The 7,826-nt window shown below is 34.7% G+C and overlaps 1 protein-coding gene and 1 long non-coding RNA gene across 3 annotated transcripts in view; one reads left to right on the top strand and one right to left on the bottom strand.

Moving 5' to 3' along the window:
• The first annotated feature begins 1,692 nt into the window (after nucleotides 1-1,692).
• LOC144970877 (carbonic anhydrase-related protein 10-like) overlaps nucleotides 1,693-7,826 on the top strand; it is a 110,949-nt gene continuing 104,815 nt past the window's right edge. For both annotated transcript variants that reach the window (XM_078911003.1, XM_078911004.1), the window contains exon 1: nucleotides 1,693-2,176. The gene's annotated coding sequence lies outside the window, so the exon portion shown is untranslated. The remainder of the gene's footprint in view (nucleotides 2,177-7,826) is intronic.
• Nucleotides 4,435-6,973, bottom strand: LOC144970876 (uncharacterized). The gene is made up of 2 exons (XR_013645040.1): nucleotides 6,834-6,973; nucleotides 4,435-5,690 (listed from the first exon to the last, which is right to left on the bottom strand). It is a non-coding gene; the product is annotated as an uncharacterized LOC144970876 (long non-coding RNA).

Here is a 7,826-nt window from a genome sequence, read left to right as displayed (position 1 = left end):
CCTTACCAAACTGGTACCTACACATTTACACCTTAGTGCGGTGAGAGAATGTAAGTAAAGAGCCATTTTAACGACTCCCCTTTTACGAGTATCAATATTAGATCCAACAATGTTTAAATTTTGGATATAATAATAATAAATTTATATTAAATCCAATAATACTATTCCTATCAATTTTAGATTTAAGGATATATATATATATATAAATAATAAAAGCAAAAACCATGAAATAATAGTACTCAACTTTTTGATAAATGGAGCTATTTAAAAACATTTCAAGTATAATTATTATTCTCCTACATATCTGTTTCTTGTCACAAGATTAATAATGTTTATATATATTATATATATATATATATATATATTATATATATATATATATATATATATATATATATATATAACATATATATATTCAACGAAAAATACACATTACTAGATCAAACTGCACGATATTATTCAATCCATGTCGCTGAACTATATCAGCGGCTGCTAGTCTGGCTTTGAATTGATACAAATTTGGATTGTGGTGCAGACAATGTTTGATGTGTCTATTTTTGATTTGGCCGCTGATGCACTTTACGACAAGCGGTCTAAATAAGGGATATTTATTTCTATTGCTAATCACACACCAATCGATGAGTTATGCCACTTAGACCTACAGTAAATTGTTTTCTAGTCGTGATTTTTTTTGGTAAAGATAGCTGCCACATGAAGATGTCTCCTTTTTATTTTTGTTTTTATTGGACTCATCGGCATGTGCAACGTTTGTAACTCGGCGAATATTAGTGTCAGGAAAAATTAATGCGAGAATGATAGCCACAAGACTTATAAGCGATGGGATCAGAGATCTATCTATCTATCTATCTATCTATCTATCTATCTATCTATTATTATTATTATATATATATATATATATATATATATATATGTCTGTCTATATTATCTCTCTATCTGTCTAATATTATATATTATTTATAATATATATATATATATATATATATATATATATATATATATACATTTCTATCTTTTCATCCCAGTTTGCCTGTTCTAACTTTATCTTAACACCTCTTCCGTTATTATTGTTTTCGTAATGGTCCAATTTTAATTTTCTGTTGCTTCTCATTTTAAAGTAGATCAACATAATTTTTGAGTAAACACGTATACTCAGATACACTGTTTTTGTTTCGATGTGTATGCATGAGAGATTATCTACTGCTGTAACCAAATAAAAAAATGCCATATAATATATATATATATATATATATATATATATATATATATATATATATATATATATATATATATATATATATATAACATACTGATCAGCAAAACAATAATGCTGCTGTTTGCGGTAAATAAATGGTGCTCGTATAGAATTAAAGAGGTCATACATAAGCTTCAACCTGCTTAAATACAAACGCAATAATCGTTGTAGCAATAATTTTTCGATTTTGTTATAGGCAAATTGGAGTATCTGTTATGGGACGAAGTCACTGAATAATTTGAAACTGTAGCGATGCCAGCAGCAGTACCGGAATCATTTAAGAGAGGCGAGAGGGAGAGTTGTCAAAACACTAACAGTGAGGCGGAAACCCTCTTTTGGTTATGTGGACAAATTTGTGGTGAAAACGTCTAGTTTCTGTCTCTCCCTCTCCTCCTATATAAATATATTTTGACCGATCCGGTAATCGGATTTCAAATTAAATCCAAAGGAGATTTTAGATACAAAAAGGACCTTTTATGGTGATCCTTGACTCGAATTGCATCGTTCGTTTCAATAAGGATGAGAGTTGTTAGAATTCAATTACAGTTTTGAAAAACATAAATCGATTCCAACAAAATATCCCCTATTTGCTTAAAGAGCTTTGGTGTTTTTGAAGGCAATATCTAATAAACTGATCTCATTTTTATGTCTTTTAATAGAAGATGTAATACTACGTCAATTTAATTAACTAAATTCTGAACATCGGAGGCGAGTACGATATGAAAGGAAACGAATTTCAGAGTGTTTGTAATGGTGAGAAAAACAGTATCCCTTATATCTTTCGAAGGCAGTGGAACTAAATAAATCTGATTTGTTTGGCACATTTTCAGAGACCAATTCAGAGGATTTATTGTCAAAGGAAAGCGGTTAATATTTAACAAAAGTATAATCTTTCTGAATCAGGTGAGTACAAAATATTTAGCAAATTGATTTGAAAAAAAAAAACAACAACAATCCCTAATGCTTTACTTTTCTTTTGACCTCGTGTTCAAGTTATCTCATCAATCTTCTTCTGTTGTTGTCAGTAATTACACACTCCTATTATGGTATGAAGCATAAACTACTCACCAGATCGTCCCGCCAAAATAATCGAAACCAACAAACAAAACTGTTTGTGATCTTATGAATGATGAATGACAATGACTGCAGTCGGATATTTGTTTTTGATTTAAGACTGCCAGTCTGGTGATTAGCCCTCTCTAAAGTCCCTCTAACAGACTATGAACGTTTAAGATTGAGTTAATCTGTCCTAATCTACATGCACCCTTACCCGATTTTAGTCTGCTAAAGAGATTCTTGTAAAAAGTGCTCAAATCTCGGCGGTTTATAAACAATACGCCAAACAATAAATTAAGAGCAAAATAATCTTGATTTCAATACGTTACATGGCAGCCCTCCGAATCATGATTATTCGTCATACATTTTCGACACAGGCAATTAAAAACGACGGTGTAATAGGATTCCACAGTCTGACGTCACGTCCGCCTAGCAACGAATCGGCTGGCTCTAAACAAAAAAAATCCGTGCTTGGTCCAGGCAAGGAATAATTGGAAAATCGCTCAAAAAACAATTTTTATTTAAATATGGTCCAGTATTTTGTACCAGATTGTCTACACCAGTCAGAGAGTCACTCCTGCAAGTTTTACAGATTTCCAAATGGACAGGCAGACAAAAAATTGAAGAAAAAGTGGACCACTTTAGTCAGGTAAGCACGCACGCCTCGTCGAACATTTGATAGAGTTCGTAGTCCAGATCTAGGTCAAGTTCTAGCTTACGTAGACCTATATTTTATGATTAAAGTGTACAATTGCACGAAATTATAAATAAAAATACATTCCAAACTAGGTTTTTATTGAAGTTGAAGCAAAAATGATATCTCAATCGTTTTGATGTTAAGGCTGATAAACTGAATGAGAGTTAAGTTCTACTGATAAGTGATAATTTTTTTAAAAGGAGAACAAGAAGAAAGAGAATAAAATATTTGTTAAAATCTTACTTTAAACTCGATACCTTTATGGCAAAATGAAAATAAATAAATAAAATAACGCAACCTCTCCCCCCCCCCCTCCCCTCACGCAGATCTCTCTCTCTCTCTCTCTCTCTCTCTCTCTCTCTCTCTCTCTCTCTCTCCACACACACACACACACACACACACAAACACACATACTTTCCTCTTTTTTTTGGAAAGTTTCTCTGATTCTCTGCCATGCCTCCCCCCCCGACAGCCGAGGTGGCAACTCTGTGTGAACAAAGCAAGATGGCGGCAGGGACCTCTCTCCTTTACCTGTGCCCGATTGTTGACACTCTAAAGTTTCCATCACCGCACTGTCCAGTACAGTACTGACTGAAATAAAGAGAAAACGCAAGTCTTGCCACACTCAACCCCAAGATCAACTTTTACTGTGTAAATTTAAGAATTCTTATTTTTATATATACCTAGTCAAAATCATCAAAAGAAGTAATGAGGAAGTGCGACATTTTGCTGAATGTGCGATTTCATAAAAGACAGGCGAGAGACCCACCAGTAACCTAGTCTCTTGCACACCTTTGATTTATCATGCATTGAGCTGGTGTCAAACAAGATAGTCTAAAACAAAGTACTTATCAAATTAAATAATATACCCAATATGCCCAACAGAATTATTGTTTTTTTTTTAATCTTTTCATTTCAGGTGAAAGGACAAAAGATCCAACATCATCATCAAGAGTGTGTTCTTGTCACTTCAGAGATGGTGACAAAGCCAACCTCCCTGAATTGTTTGACAGAAATAAAAATAAATTGTTTCCATCAGAGCCAGAAAGAAAGAAAAGAAAAGTGACACAAGGAATTCCCACCCCATCTCAATTGGCACCAACATCAAGAAGTCCACACACCACCACCACCACTACCACCACCACCACCACCACCACCACCACCATCATCATCATCATCATCATCATCATCATCATCATCATCATCATCATCATCATCATCATCATCAGCTCAACTCTCTTCATCATCATCACAAAGTCCCCCTTTAAAAAAACCAGATTCCTCATCATCATTATTTTCCTCCTCATCATCATCCTCATTATCTTCTCCCTCATCATCATCTCAACTCTCGTCACCATCATCACAGGATTCCATCTTTTAAAAAAAAACAGATTGTAGAACAAGTGAGGATATTTTAAATAGAACAACAAATTTAATTCAAGAACAAAAAATTACAGACAAAAATAAGGAAATAGCTAGCTTTAAAAAACCCAACTAAGTTAGATTCAACGCACTTACACTGTTTCAAGCCTTACAGAAAAAGTTCTTCGAATGGAGACAGGTGTACATTCTTTTAAAATATTTAATATTATTGTTCAATATGTTGAGTGCTTTAGAGGTAACATTATTTATTATAGTAGATGGGAAGTTCAGGAAGAGACAGTTGCATTAAAAGACCAAATTTTCATTATTACACTTATGAAACTTAGACAGAACTACGCTAACCTTCATATTTCACAATTGTTTAGCGTTAGTGAAAGTACTATAACAAATATTATACAAACTTTTATTCATGTTTTACATAAGCCATACGCTTCTCTTTGAAAATGTTATGAAGGTTACATGCCCTTCTAGACATAAAAATAAACTATCAGCTCCATCATCATTTTTAAGATTTCCAAATTGCAGAATGATCATTGATTGTACAGATGACCAAATTGCTATTCCTAAAGAAATGGATAAACAACGGTTAACTTATTCTTCTTATAGGTCCATGAATTCTGTTAAAGCTCTTGTTGGTCTAAGTCCAAATGGTGTGATAAATTTTATTTCTAAACATGATCCAGGGTCTGTCTCGGATAAGGTCATTGTACAAAATTGTGGATTACTAAAACTTTTAATTTTAAGCCCTGGAGAATTAATTTTAGCAGATAAAGGTAATAAAGGTAAAACCCCATCCTGATTCAAGATATTTTACCTCAAGGAGTAACTGTAAATATCCCTCCCTTTTTACATAATAAATTTACTGAAAATGAGATTTTATTAACAAAAGAAATTGCTTCATGTAGAATTCATGTTGAGAGGGCTAATGAAAGACTGAAAAATGTTAACATCCTCTCATATATTCCAACCATGTTAAGAGAAATATCTGATATTATTTTTCAATTTGTTGCAGCACTTGTCAATCCCCAGTCTCCTCTTATTAAGGAGATTGCATTTTGTTAGCTTTGCCATTTATTTTGTACAACACACATATTTTGTTCATCATCATCAAATCACCATTCAAAATAATGGTTTTGTAGGTCCATACATGATTTTACATGATAAACATGACAAATTATGGCATTGTTGTATCAATGTATGTTCAATGTCATTAACATTGTTAAATAAAACCACACAAATTAGTTTTGGACTGAATCAACCCAAGGCATCATCAAGATAGATCTGTGGAAGTAAAAGAATAAAAGATTCAAATTTAGAGCTGCGACCATGCTCAATAGGCAAAAAACAAACAAACTAATAAAACGTCTGTTGTGGTCTTGTGGTATGACACTCGCTTTCAGATCAGAAGGTCCTGGGTTTGGGCCTCGCTCGGCACATAGTTGAGTCCTTGGAGAAGGCTCTTTACTCACAATCTCTCACCGTACTCAGGTGTCAAATGAGTACCTGGCGTTGTCTCTGTCCGAAAAAATTGTAATATCGCCCAACAGGCATCATGTCCCGTCTTACATGTTAAATGTTGCTGTTGGCCAGGGACCCCTTGTAAAGCACTTTGAGCACATTTAGTGGATATTACGCTGTATAAAAACTCAATTAAAAAAACAAATTAAGTGATTCTTTCATTCATCTTGCTTTGTTGATAAGGGGGAAACCCGAAACGTCCATTTTATCTGTTTTCGTATATTAAATTGAAGTTCACATTCAATTTCACAATGTTATTGATTTCTTCGAGTTTCAAGCAGCAACATTTACATTACACCTTAACCCAATAGGAAGTTTAGTTTACAGTGACTAACACTGGTCTAAATAAATCCTTTATTCATCCCATAGAGGAAATTTATCTCTAGGGTCTATTCCCAGGGAAGACTGGAATAACCACGGTGCAGCGCCGCAAATTGAGCTAGGGCGAGGTGACTTGCTCAAGGCCACACAGCGCAGCGGCGGGTGAACGAACTCGGTACCTTTCGGGTACGAAGCAAAAACCGTACCGCTGATCCACGCTGCCCCACATGAAGTATGATAAAATGTCTAGCGTGATTGGTGATTATGATGCTCATATGAGTATTATAATAAAGGTTACAACACGATACTAAATAGTATGTAGTAGACTATAGTCAATAGCAACGAAAATTAGCGAAGCAAGACTAAGACCTCAAAGACTCAAAGTCCGTGGTCCATAAGATAAAAACACAATAATTCAATGACTCCCTCTCTCTCTCCCTAACTAAAATCGAACGTAAACAGTTAAATCTTTCCATTGGATATACTAAATCTGCCTAAACTCAAAGTAAACTGATTATTGTCCAACAGTAGTTTTACGGAGATGTGAGATTTTGAGAGTGAGAATGAGAAGACGAAATGACTTACCTTCACAGAATACTCTTTATTCTTCATGCTGGCTTGAACTTTGCCGAACATCAAGCCATCTGAGTAAGTGAAAGTCAAAACAGGACCTGACTGATGATGATTTTCACCTCGCGAGACACTTTTATGCTCATTGGAGAAGTATTTCATAAGGGCGGTGATGGAAATAGAGTTCGTGTCAGCCATTTTTCTCGACTGTTTAGAGCCAGCCGGTTTGTTGCCATGCGTTGCTGCGCAGGATTACGTCACGACTTAGGAAGCCTATTGCACGCAACTCAAAAAGCCATTATGGTAGGTAAATTCACAAAATAAAGAGAGTCAACTAAATTTTGGTATGGACTGAAGTGACTGTGTTTCGAATTCATGTATTGTTTATAAAACAAAAGATGCATTGTCTCGTGATGACATCAAATAATTTCGATATTCTTTAATAATGTAATAGCATGGGAAATATATAAAACAGATCGAAGTATGAGCTGATTTTGACATTTGGCCATAGTCACCTTTGGTACATGCCTAATAACCGAAAGGGTCCTTTACTTTACGGGATAGTGCCACAAATCTATATGCATGACGATGGAGTTAAACGACTGCAGTGTACGGAGCACGTCAATTGCACAACGGCTTTTAACAACACAGTAATGAACGATGATCAAAATCTAGAGGAAGACTAATTTGGTTGTTTGGCATGTAACCGAGATAGCTATAAGAATAAATTATCAAATAGGTATCGCGAATAGGGAAGCTGGATCTATAATATCAAGCGGAAAGTTATTGATGTTAGATCCTCGTGCTTTTCAAAAGATAGCAAGTATTTGTTCCAGATATAATCATTCTGTAACGAAACGCTTCCGTGTAGGCGTCAGTTTACGACAGGATGTACGTCGTCGTAGTATTAGTTGTTGTTGTTATTGTAATCCCTCTGGAACAACCCTTCTTTTGTTGATACAGGTCGTATCAGATCATGCACCTATGGCCCGGAAGTTTCAATTAAAC

The sequence above is a fragment of the Berghia stephanieae genome, chromosome 4, assembly GCF_034508935.2.
Source record: "Berghia stephanieae isolate SIO BIC M18660-M18661 chromosome 4, UCSD_Bste_1.3, whole genome shotgun sequence".
NCBI lineage: Eukaryota > Metazoa > Mollusca > Gastropoda > Nudibranchia > Aeolidiidae > Berghia > Berghia stephanieae.
The sequence above is the reverse complement of the archived record's forward strand: the minus strand, read 5'-3'. Positions and strand labels throughout refer to the sequence as shown.